The sequence below is a fragment of the Haliaeetus albicilla genome, chromosome 17 (genome assembly GCF_947461875.1).
Source record: "Haliaeetus albicilla chromosome 17, bHalAlb1.1, whole genome shotgun sequence".
Lineage (NCBI taxonomy): Eukaryota > Metazoa > Chordata > Aves > Accipitriformes > Accipitridae > Haliaeetus > Haliaeetus albicilla.
Genome location: NC_091499.1, coordinates 582,120 through 595,745, shown reverse-complemented (window position 1 = coordinate 595,745; position 13,626 = coordinate 582,120). Strand labels below are relative to the sequence as shown.

Genomic DNA, 13,626 nt, shown 5'->3' with positions numbered 1-13,626 from the left:
TGTACTCTTCGTACCTCCCCACGGAGTCTGTGTCTGAGCTGGAAGAGTTCCACTTCATGGGAACCGAGGGCACGAGAGGGAAAAGAAAGCGTTGCTCCAGTGCGTACGGCCCATTTTCTAGGTCTCTGATATTAGTGATGCGTTTTGATAACTAATTAGAATCTAGTGCATCTTTTCCTATTGATGTTTTTTCAGTACGTTGTACCATCAGATGGCACAGTGAATCTTACGCTGACATTTTCACTGAAATAACAGAGCAAAGCTGACTATCGTCAGCTTAAAGACTGACCCTAATGTATTCAGCAGAGATCTCACGCTTGATTTGCTACTACTACTAAAGTATCGTACGTTTACGTGGTGACTTCCAAAGCATTGTGAAAATGAGAGCTGCTGGAAATTATGCTGCAACTAAAAGTTACAGTAAGGGGTTATATAAGGATTGCTGCTTGAAAGAAATAATTTTATTCATACAGCTGTGAAGCAAATGTCACTGTAATGAAAAGTTGCGGTTTCCTTTGTACAGATATCATGAGACATTACCGAGACGTTGTCAAAAATTATTGTATTGCATAATCAGAAATAACTTAATTTTTTGTATAATCAGTACCCACAATACATTTGGATAATACAGTCTGCAGTCAAGCACATTTTCAGTGCTAAACAAGTAATAATAATAATAACAACTTCTCCATATGAATGTGTGTGGTTTGGTTACCCATTGTTTTATTTCCTTTTTGTACATACTTTTTTAATACCTGCAGTGAAAGACCTTTCCTGCCCTCGACAGATCCCCTCTCCACCTCTCCTCCCAAGTGCATTGCTCAGGTTTTGGGCGATGCAGAAAAGCACAGCCTGAGCTCAGCAGTAAGAATTACCCACTGTTTAACTTTTAACTAGACTCCCCCACACTGAATCTCCATGTGTTTGGGCAAGACATTTAAAGTAATGTCACTCTTCCTCCAATCCCTCATTTGTAGAACTAGAAGAATATTACTTGTTTTCCCAGCAGGGGAATTAGCTAAGGCTTTACAAAGTGTTCGAAGAGTGGGATCATGACTAAATTTATGCTCTGCATGAAGCTACTTTTTTTTCTTTTTTTTTTCCATTTAGCAGCTAAAACAAACTTAAAATGCCTGGGTTTGCTTTACTAGACTTGTCTTAAAATACATGGTTGATAACCCTGGACTTGCTTTTTTGCTTAGACTATTTTCTGAGCTGGCCTTTGAGTACAAAGGTCTGGAATACTTTTACCAGTAACCTGGAATAAACTTAAAAATGGAATAATATTCCGAATTGCAATTTTTCTACTGTCTGAAATCGGACACATTTATATGTGAGTGTTTGTGCTCCTGTTGGTTCACTTACTTTAGCAGATTAGTAAATTTGCTAGTACTGTGCTCTGGAAACTTGTCTGTGAACTTGCTTCATCGCAAAGTCACTGCGCTTTATCTGAGGAGGTAATCTGAGTATACGGAGCTATAGAATATACACTTAATATACACTTAACTTTCTCGCTTTCTGAATTCTTGGTACATATACTGATGTTCTCTCTGTATCTGACTTTTTCAGTGCCTCCCACCCAGCCAATAAGCAGTCTGGTGCCACCCCTTCTCATCCTCATGTAACTTTTACCTTAGTTCTCTGTTCCCACAGAACTGTTCCCAGTTCTCTACTTCTTTTTCAGGATGTTTTGCAATTCATTGTGAGTCTTCTGAATCCATCCCACTGTGTAAAATCAGCTGTCCCTTCATTTTTCACCATCGTGCAGAAATCAGCACAGTCTTTCTTTCACCCAGCTCAGTTTCACACCTTGTTTTACCTTCCACGACAAGGCTATACTCCTCCTTTACAATTCTTTCTGGTGCACTTCTGTAATTCAGAATTCCCCCAAACTCTGAATAAGACCACACACACGGTACATGAACATAGAACTGGTATCTTGTTGTTGTCTCCTAGACTTTTGTGTGACGACTTATCTTTTTACCCTTATCCCTTCCAATAACAGTATCTGAATTATCAAAAATGGACTAGCGTGGCATTTATTTTCTCCTGTGCATCCTCTTGCTTCCATCTTATCTTTAGGGAGGACAGTTCTCGATCTCAAGGAGGTTTTCTTTTATTCTTCTTCATGAAGTAGATTCGACCAAATAACAATGCTACTTCATGCTTGCAGTCTTTTTTTAAGTATAATATAGAGCTCTCTGTAGTTTGTTAAGTATTATACGGCACCATAGTACTTCTATATGAGCTGCCTGTTATGACTTCTCTTTCTATCTGGGCTCCTGAGAAGTGGCAGGTGGTTTTTGTCTCATGGATTCTTCTATGCTCCTTTCAAAATAGCTTGTGGAGAAGTCTGATTGGGGCCACTGTTTCCTCAGAAGTTCTTAAGATTTATGCATTTATGGATTGTTCACAGTAGGGTTGCAAAAATCACAGGGGTGTTTCAGAGCAGAGCCCACCTGAACACTGTGTCGTTCTCAGGAAGTTCATCTCTCTTGATTAGATGGAAGCACTACACAAGAAAGGGCCTAAGTCACTTACCTGCAGCTGGGCAAGATGAGTTCTTGCACACTATTCACCACTGTAAAATCCACAACTTGGGTTAACTGCCTTGACTCCTTGTTCACTTTCTGATGTGAAGGTTCCTGAGAATTCGATCCCCTTCAAATCCAACCAAGGAGCCTCCCAAGACAATAGCAAAGTCAGCTGAGAGGGATATATGTAAAATCCCACTATTTCCCATGACTTAGGGATGTTCCATGAATGAAAATTCAGAGCACAGAACCCTCACATGCAGTTAGGCACATAAACTCTATTGTGATTTGATATACTTGCCACCCAGTCTCTCAGAAGGATCAAAGTAGAGACACTTCAAAGCATTCCCTGCAGCAGCCTCTGGGCACCTTAGTAGAGCAATACTGTACTAAGTAATTAGGAGATTCCTACAAATTTTTTATAGGATCAGGATTATGCAGCTACTGCTAGAGAATTTTGCAGATCACTGTTCTGGGCTGAGGAACATGAACTTGGGACATATGCCTGAAAATCTTCTTGTGGCCAGAGCCCTTATAAGCTTCCTCATGTGAGTGATAAAGAAATATCTTTAGCAGGCACTTTAAAATGAAAAGGCCAGTGCCTTAAAGCACTGTACAATTTTCAATAATGTAAAGCATCCTCACCTCTAACCATGCTCAGTAAACATTTACAATACTTATGTCACTGAAGGTCTTGATTCCTGCAGATATGAATTTAAATCTAGGAGTCTAAATGAAGGCGGCAGTGTCATTTTAACTTGATGCTGCTGCTTATGTTTTAAAACAGAAGGCATGAAATTGGATGAATTTATGAACAAAAGTTGATATCCATTGCTCTCATTATACTTTAATAATTTTGTGATTTCCCTTCTGGCACTGTTGTCATCTGAGGTGAAAACATGAATTTAATGACTTGTCTTATAAATCGATTAGGATGAAATGTACAACTAAAAATTTGGTAACTATGAACCTTTCCTGTCCATATGTAATGTCATGCCCAAGTCCAAAAAGCACCTTCACTCGACAGGACCGCTGTAAAGGAAAAGCCCTTTGTAAGCCATTCACATTCTCATTTCTTTCTCCTTATCCCTGTTTTTTAGAGGAACCAGCATTCTCGATACAAGTGTTGCTCTGTGTTAGGCCACTTCAGAAAGATAACAGAGATCATACGACTTGCTAGCAAGGCACGCCCAATACCTTATTAGCTATATTAATTATATCTGACCTGCCTCACAGTTGTTTCATCGGAACCCTTTTTCTGCCTTGCACTGATCAGAGCACTGAAGGTTTTATTTATCAGATACCCTTTCTGTCGTAGTTCTTCCACAGCCTGGGACTCCAGGAGATGAGCTCTGCCAGTTTCTGCGGCAGAAGTTTGAAGCAGAGGCTCCTGCCTCTGCTGCCCAAGGTTGAAACTGCCACAGCGAGGGTGGAGGCAAGTGAGAGTGTGCCTGCTGTCAGGTGATGCTATAGTTCACAGCCTGCTGCATGCGCTGCCTTCTGTGTTACCTGAAAAAGGTGGCGATGTATGTTTTTATGGGAGGTCATGAACCACAGTAGCTGAGAGGCCAGTACGCATGGACTTCTGCTGCTACCACCAAAAAAGCAGAAACCTTAGGTGGAGGGTGAAAGGAGAGGGTTGGCGTCTATAACCTCCTAAACCACCACAATGAAATTAGAATAACACCATCTGCCAAAGGCCTTAGGCAAGAGCTGGGGAGATTACTCTGTACCTTGTCACTTACACGAAGAGGGAAGACCTAAGTGAGCTCCGCTCACATTCCTGCTGCTATTCGGGAAAAGCTCGCAAGGCTGTTTACTTCATCCGCTGCCATTGTGGTGAGGAGACATTATTTGAATGTGTTCTATCATCGTCACCAAAAATTTTGAGATGTGCACGTTTTCTCTAATTACCACATTTTGTCATGCATATTCTACTCCAGTTCAGCATTAAGTGCTCACTTGTAAACAACTGGTAGTTGGTTTTAGAATAATTCCATCTTTAATTAAAATTGGAGAGTGTAACTGTTTGGTATAATTCCTGTTAATGTAAGACGTCATTTAAGTTGTAAAATGCTGCCATAATGATTTAACTGACTATTTCACAAATAATTCCCTGCCAATCACTCAATATGAGAGCTTTGCAGTTGTGATGACAATTAGTTTACTAAGTAATACTCCACACAGACAGCACCTTATAAACAAATTCTTTATAGGGCTAACAACTAAAAATGTACAGCAATGTTCCACTACTTTTTTCTTATCTTGTTTGGTTTTTACTTTTGGGTTTGTCCTGAAGAGTGTATTATCTAGTAATTTTTTTTTTAGAATAACAATGACAGTTTCTGCTGAACAAGTAGAAGTAAAAATAAATAATATAATGATGAAATTTGGAGAGGAAAGAGTATATGGAGCGTTCAAACTTCATGAATTCTGATAAATAGGTTGATTGTAGAGATGTTACCTTAGGAGACATAAATTCTCATGCTTCATTACAAGACAAGCATTCTCATTTCATGGAGAAACTCAAGTAGCTACCATCCTAGTGTGAAATAAACCCTGTATTGTTTAATCTATGGCACTGCTGAAGCCGTGCTGCAACGTATACAGAAAAATATTTGTAAATTTTGAAAATTTATATATAATTCCAGACACAGAATCACTGCACATTTCATGGCGCATTACCATGAAGTAATAGAAAATTAATTTTTACTGAAAATCAGAGAAAAATAAAACTCCCTCCACACTGTCGCATTCACACTCACCTCACAGCAACACTGATAATAGTCTGTCTCCTCGCTGTGTTGCAGTTTCCCAAACCAGTTCCCTGTGTGCTCTGATGCTGCTCCTTTCCTGCCCGAGGCAGGCGTTCACTGCACAAGTGGCTGAAGCCTTGTAAGAAATGATTTTCGCCAGCAGTCATTACTGCCTCTCTTGCTGACGTTACTTAACCCGCAGGGAGAGCTGGCAGAGCGGAGTGCACGAGCACTCCCCATCTGCTCCAGGCCAAGGCAGCTGGAGGGTTTCGGTGGTTCTCCACTACCAGTTTAAGCCAGGGCAGCTCACAATACTAGAGTAGATTAGGAGTACCCCTGCAGTCTCATTTGTGAGCCCTCCTGAAGAGAAGGTACTGTCAAGCGTAGGGACAGTAGGTTTTTAAAACGGTTACAGCTAAGTTCAGAAAATAGACTATTAAACCGCAAGGTTTTCCTAGCATCTCTAGTTTTTAAGCCACATTTATATTGCATACGTGGTAGGTTTAGTAAAATAATTGGTATTTAGCACGGTATAAGTAAGCATAGTGGTTTTGAGCCTGTGTTTTGAAAACATTTTTTGTCTTCTGACAAGATTCTACTTTTCAAATAAGAAAGGTACCATTTGTGATTTGGAAGATGGCCACTTCAGCTATTCTTCTCACAAAATTATAAAATGCGTAGCTAACAAGTCAGAAAATCCTGTGTATGTTGCAGGCTTTGTAGAAAAGCAAAACGAGAGCAGAAGAGTGAAAAAAATAAGCAGATGCTATCCTAAAAAAAAAAAAAGACAAAAACCTGTTCTTGAATTTTTGTCTAAAATAATATATACTTGTCCAATTGTGACACAAGAAAAAGGCAACTGTCTTTTCTGTGTGGATTTATGGGGTGAAATCCCAGCTTTGTCAATGTTAGTTGAACATTAGTCATTAGCTTGTGCAGAGCAAAGTTTCCAACTATTGCTTAGTACTTTGAATCCACCCATTTCTCATGGAGGGAGAAGTTTGGAGGCTTACTAGAAAGACGGCACAAATTGAATTACCAAAAGAAAATAATTCTAATTTTCAGTGTTCTCATTTTAAAATTAAATGTCTGGTTTCTATTGGGTCTTCTGCTCAGCACATCTACAGCATTTTTCTCTCACTGCTCAGGCAATTAATTACATCACAGAATACCCCAGGGAAGTAGGTATTCCTGTCTCATTCTACCAGTGAGGAAGCCATACCACAAAATATTAAACAATTATGCAAGGTCACTGAGCAAACAAGGAGTAGAGCTAGTAACCACAATTCCTGAATTCCACTTATGCTCCGTCTCTAGTGCGGTGTGCTCTCTCCAAATGTATGCAGTATAATGACCTTGCAAAGAAGGTAGAGATTTTTTTCCTCATAGGAAAGAAAACTATTTTATTCTGAATTAAAAGCAGCTTCTATGTTTCTAATAGCACTGAAAGCTAAATGGTAAATCAAATTAAACCATTATCTTAATTGCTGTTACATACATCTTAACTATCTAAACAGAATAGCTCTTTTTATCTCTTCCTGGCCACCTGTCCCAAAATAATTGACCAGAGATGAATAAAATTGTGCCCCAAAACTGTGGGCAATATTCAGATGTTGGAAGAAGAAGTGATTGGGTCTTTATTATATAGGGAATAAGGAATGAATAGAAATGTAAAATTTAAAATTATTAGGAAATAACATATTCATATGCAAATCACATGCTGTTAATATATATTTTTTTATTTTAAAGTATCTGTTAATATGTGATATGATGTGCCTTTTAATTACTTGTATTGTTGTCCTTTTTGCATTTGTGAGTTTTATTCAATGCTGGAAAATTCCATGACAAGGTTGCAGTAATGCTGACTGAAGAGTAGGAAAAAAAGTGCTCTGAATATGTGCTTTTCTTGAGTCTTGTACTAGAAGACATTTGAGCATGTGATGATAGCCACTGCTTGGGGTAGAATTTGGGGGTAGATAGACCACTATGAATTTTTCTGTGCTTTCAGTACTACATAGTAAGTAAGGAACAACAATAATAAGACAGGAATAACTTCATATGTATGTCTCTCTGTTATAAATTATACCATTCAGTGACCCACATTCAAAGGAATTTCATGGGTTTCATAGTATTTTCAGTAAAAATACTATGACCTTTTTTTCATTCTGACTTTCCAGTAAGAAAAAAAATCTAACTTAAATTATGTATTTAAACACTAGGTCAAAGCTACTGAGTCTACTAGCAATTGATCAAACACTAATCTTTAAAGATAGTCTCAGCTAATACATCAATAACGTCTGTAGTAGATACTGGACGTATTTATATAGCTCAACAAACACAGCAACTAAGCGTCAGTCTGAGTTGTAAAAAGCAGTGCAAAAATACTAACATATAGTTTCAATCAATCATAAACTACGGGTGCTGATTGCCTGTGATAATAACAATTAATGTGTGTCCTAAAGGTGCTTCAAATCTCAATTCACAGGGAGCATACAGCAAATTGAAAGAAGGACCCAGTATAACTAAAAGGGCTGTGCCCGTGACTTCATATGTCTTACCAAAGTAGCCACCAAAAACGTTGCTACCGCACTTGTTACCGCACCCAAAGCGACCCTCATGCCCGAGCACACTCAGATTCCTCAGCTACAAACTCTCTTGTTTCCATCATGCTGCCATAACTTATACTGTTAGTTTCGGAAAGTGAAGCGTACAAGATTGCTTCTTAGCTTAGAACAGCAAGTTGGCAAAAGCACCAAATTCCCAGAAAAACTGGACCTCGGCCCTCAGTGACGAAGCTGCCCGTGTGGATTTCTTGTCTCTGACAGCAGCGGGGAGAGTCAGAAGTGAGAAGGACAAGGGGCGAGCGGAGCCCACCAGAGCAGAGGGGCGGGATGGCAGGCTGGATGGAGCGGGGGGGTCGGACTCCACAGGGTTTCTTTGGGCGGGAGGCAGGAGAAGGAAGAGGAATCGGCGTTAAAACGTGATGACCGCCCTGCACACCCCTTCAGCTCTTGGGCACGCTGATCGACAGCCTCACTAGCAGTTCTCCCAATTACCCTTCCCTCTTCAAGGCTACAGCTCTTACCTGCTCTTCACCTGAAATCCCTCTCAGTCTCCACTTCATTAACATGCCACTTTATTAAGATAAAATATGTCCAGGCTTTCTTTCCACTTTGGCGCAGTCTCTGAGAAAGACCAGACTCCACTGTTCTCACGTGTTCTGAAGCACAATGAAACTCAGCCTGGTAATCAAAAAGGCTGAAAGGTCTTTTGACCCTTCTGCTACCCAACAAGCCGCCCAAATCTCTATGTGACGACTGAGGTAGTCTACATGGCTTCAGTCCTTCAAGACTAGTCCTGAAGATAGATAGAGCTTTCCGTTCTCAGGAACACCCCTTGATGCTGAAGGAAAAAAGGTTGCCTTGGAGTACTGGAACCGAGATGTGAAAAAGCACCTTTGCAAATCGAGGAACCTTTAATTACCAGCATTCAGATATATTGTTCTTCACTAAAAATCCCTGTAGGAAAAAACCACTAATACTCTGATTTCTTTTTTGGTGTGGCTGCATCTTGTAATTTATTGGCATCATGTGGTTCAGAGACTCCTTATAGCGTTGCTCCATATCCATCTTGCTTTCTCCACAATAAATATATAATCCTTTACTGCTGTACAAGTGGTAGAGGTCACTGTTTTTCCAGTTGAAGGCTGTAATCCCCAAATTTTAATCTATGTTTTGGCTACGGATCCACCTTTTAATGCAGTAGGGTCTGTCTTGCAATATCAACAAGAGCTGTAAACTGTCAGCTGTCCTCTCATATTTTGATGATGGTATTACCAAATAGATATAACTAACTTGTGACCATCATCCTTCCTTGTTAAAGTTTGAAATCAAGCAAACAGGTCCACCATGTTACTGGAAAAAAAGAGCATAAGAGACTTGTACCACAAATTACATTTCTGTTCTTGTTCTGTATCAGAAGCTGGTACAGCCACAGCAGCAATTTACTTTAAGAACACTGTTAGTCAAGGAAAAACAGCTTCTTCCAATGGGTAATATAAATTCATTTTTTACTGTATGAGTACTGCCAGAAAGACTGTACGCTTCACCTTTATATGGAGATGTTTCAGTCCGGGGTGGAGGGGGAGGGCTCGAAGGCAACAAGAAATTGTTTTTTGTTGTCCATTTAGTGAGTATTTTTACTATTTTAGTCGTTTTCATTTATATAAATAAAGCCTCTCCTTTTTTATCTAAACCTTACTTCTCCCCGAGGCCTCTCTGCAAATGCAGTGACACTTCAGCAAAGGGTAATTGAAGCTACAGCACGTTTAGAGCAAAATGCCATTTTTAAAGGGTGTAATGAAACATACTACGGAGGCAGGTTTTTTAAATTCACTATATGGAAACTGATTCCCTGTAGGTATGAGAGACCTGAGGATTTAGGACTGTATCATATCAGCTGCCACTTCTTCAACCCTCTAGGCAATAGATTTCCACAGTAAACTTTGGTTTCATGTGACCATAAAACCCCTGATATTCAACAAGAGAACATCCTGAGCAGCTCCAAGAAAAAAAATTAATGGAATGCACCAAAAAAAATCACAACAGGAATGTTTCTTGTTCCATAGCAAGATCAGCTGCTACCAAATCTTCTCCAGAGATGTCCAGTCCTAATATGTCCTAGCCTGAGCCTCACTTCAGCTCTGCAGATGATATTCCCCCTTCCCAACCTTCCCCCCCCACACCCCAAGGCAACAAGATAATGAAATGTAGTTGCAGAGAAGACATCTTGCAGAGAAGAAATAGCTTTCAGAATTTTAACAGGCTTTTTATGTTTTATATTTTCATTTTTCTATTTCCATAGAGCATTATCTTTTGACAAAAGCAATCTTTGATACCTGTTTTAAACGTTCACTGTTTTAGTCCAGAGTCAGCTAATTATTTTCTTACTGGCCACAAAAGTCAGCAGTGATTAGCAAAAACAAGATACCGGCAATAAAACCATGCCTATTAAAAAACAACAGGCTCATTAACTAAAATGCTTCAGTTCAGTCAAACTTTTTTTCTGTTACCTCTGCTCACTCCTGGAGTCTTTGGAATATAGGTTATTTTTTGTGGTTGTAGATCTGTAGCAACGTTAGATACTCCAATTAGGTAAAAAAATGACAGGTATTCTGATTTTCTAAGGGGGCTATTGTGTTGTTTTCCTACTAAATGCAAGTGTGTATATGATGAATTTCATTTATTCATGGAGAATTTTTAAAGTCTTAAAAGTCTTTAAATGTTATTTAAAAAAAATTGAAAACAGGTAGCAGCAACTTTTTAACTTCAAAGGTGAATGGCCAGAGGGAATAATTCTTTCTTAACAACAACAGCAATGTTTTTTTTCCTTTTTAAAATGAAGTATGGACAATAAGGAGGTCGGTAAATATATAATACTTCATTTACACTAGAAGACTAGCTAGTACATTACTAATGGTTGACTATCTTAAACCAAAACTGGAAAGAAATCTGCATCACAAAACTTTAAACACTTTGACAGCTCTGATGTAATTGGAGCAGCAAATTCACTCCTTGGTTTTGGGACATATAGTTGATTTCAGTGAAGGAGTATCTGAGATGAGGAATTTAGTAGGCCAGTAACACCTGTAGCCAGAGGAACAGATGAAAGTCATCAAAAGATGAGAGGAAGGAAATAAGCATCCTCTGCAACCTGCATTTGGGCCCATTCACAATTCAACATGATGCCAACACGCGATAATATTGTGTGTGCCTACACTGCTGGTCGGGCCATGGGCCTGGATCTGCTCTGTGATCTAATGGCCCAACTGACCATTCACATTCAAAATTCACTTCAATAAATAATCTGACCCCAAGCAATCCCTATGTAGTATAAATCATGCACTGCCCTGTGATAATTTGGGGGGAGAAAATTGATGCTTCATCATTGGCGATATCTCCAGTCACCAGTGTTTCCCTTGGTGACTGCCAGAGTAAAGCATTTGCTGGAGTTTATATTATTCCATAAGCTGTCAGGTTTTGGTTACTGCTTCTCAACTAAAACATGGTGTCTGACCCTGACAAGTCAGGGTGTTTCAAAGTCGGTGTGGTTTACTTTGCATTAAAAGAGGGCTTTAAACTAAAATTGCTGGGGGAGGTGAACCTCAATCCATCCCACTCCTTCCAGTGTGATGCCAGTGCCAGTAACAGATGCCCAGAGCCTGGAGAGGGATCACAGGTCAGCAGCAGAGCACCAGAAGAGCAGCACAAAGGAATTCCAGCCACTCCAGCCAGTAAGGCAGCTTCATCGGGGGCCCAGCTTAAATGCCCCTATGCAAATGCACATACATGGGGAATAAGCAAGAGGAGTTAGAGACGTGTACACCTGCAGGGCTATGATCTTATTGGCATCATGGAGACATGGTGGGATGGCTCCTATGACTGGAGTGTTGGAAAGGAAGGATACAGGCTCTGTAGGAAGGACAGGCTGGGGAGAGAGGAGGGGTGTCACCCTCTGTTCAATGACCAGCTGAAGTGCAAGGACAGGTAGCCTGGGAGGAATACAGAGAAATTATCCGAGCAGCCAGGGGTCAGGCTAGGAAAGCAAAAGCCCTGATGATAGAATTAAATTTGGCCAAGGACGTCAAGGGCAACAAGAAGAGCTTCTATAGGTACGTCGGTGATAAAAGGAAGACTAGGGAAAATGTGGGCCCTCTCCAGAAGGAAATGGCAGACCTGGTTACCTGGGATATGGAGAAGGCTGAGGTACTCAATGACTTTTTTGTCTCAGTCTTCACCGGCAAGTGCTCCAGCCACACCACTCAAGATGCAGAAGGCAAAGGCAGGGACTGGGAGAATGAAGAACTTCCCACCATAGGAGAGGATCAGGTTTGAGACCATCTAAGCAACCTGAAGGTGCACAAGTCCGTGGGACCTGATGAGATGCATCCACAGGTCCTGAGGGAACTGGCGGATGAAATGGCTAAGCCATTATCCATCATATCTGAGAAGTCGTGGCAGTCCAGGGATGTTCCCATTGACTGGAAAAGGTGAAGCCTAACGCCCACTTTTAAAAAGGGAAAATAGGAAGACCCAGGAAACTACAGGCCGGTCTCACCTCTGTGCCCAGCAAGATCATGGAGCGGATCCTCCTGGAAGCTGCGCTGAGGCACATGGAAAATAAGGAGGTAATTGGTGACAGCCAACATGGCTTCACTAAGGGGCAAATTGTGCCTGACAAATTTGGTGGCCTTCTACGACGGGGCTACAGCATTGGTGGATAAGGGAAGAGCCACGGACGTCATCTACCTGGGCTTGTGCAAAGCATTTGGCACTGTCCCGCACAACATCCTTCTCTCTAAATTGGAGAGACGTGGATTTGACAGATGGACCACTCGGTGGATAAGGAATTGGCTGGATGGTCACACTCAAAGGGTTGCGGTCAATGGCTCCATGTCCAAGTGGAAAGCAGTGACAAGTGGCGTTTGTCAGGGGTCGGTATTGGGACCAGTGCTGTTTAACATCTTTGTCAGTGACATGAACAGTGGAATCGAGTGCACCCTCAGCAAGTTTGCTGATGACACCAAGCTGTGTGGTGTGGTCGACATGCTGGAGGGAAGGGATGCCCAGAGGGACTTTGATAGCCTTGAGAGGTGGGCCCGTGCGAACCTCATGAAGTTCAATGCCAAGTGCAAGGTCCTGCATGTGGGTCGGGGCAATCCCAAGCACAAATACAGGCTGGGTGGAGAATTGTTTGAGAGCAGCTCTGTGGATAAGGACTTGGGGGTGTTGGTTGACGAGAAGCTGGACATGACCCGGCAATGTGCATTTGCAGCCCAGAAAGCCAACCATATCCTGGCCTACATAACAAGAAGCATGACCAGCAGGTCGAGGGAGAGGATTCTGCTCCTCTGCTCCGCTCTGGTGAGACCCGACCTGCAGTACTGTGTCCAGATCTGGGGTCCTCAGCACAGGAGAGACATCGACCTGTTGGAGCGGGTCCAGAGGAGGGCCGTGAAGATGATCAGGGGGCTGGAGCACCTCTCCTGTGAAGACAGGCTGAGAGAGTTGGGATTGTTCAGCCCAGAGAAGAGAAGGCTCCAGGGAGATCTTATAGCAGCCTGCCAGTACCTAAAGGGGGCCTACAAGAAGGCTGGAGAGGGACTTTTTACAAGGGCTGTAAGTGGAAGGTGTCCCTGCCCATGGCAGAGGGGTTGAAGTAGATGATCTTTAAGATCCTTTCCAACCCAAACCATTCTGTGATTCTATGAAAAAATAGACTATTTGCACTAATGCAGTCACTGACCATGTCTCAACTGAAAAGGTGTTTTGTGAATC

At 41.4% G+C, this 13,626-nt stretch overlaps 1 protein-coding gene across 2 annotated transcripts in view; it reads left to right on the top strand.

Moving 5' to 3' along the window:
• Window positions 1-13,626, top strand: part of KHDRBS2 (KH RNA binding domain containing, signal transduction associated 2) — a 379,002-nt gene that overhangs the window by 336,224 nt on the left and 29,152 nt on the right. The gene's annotated exons all lie outside the window — the stretch shown is intronic.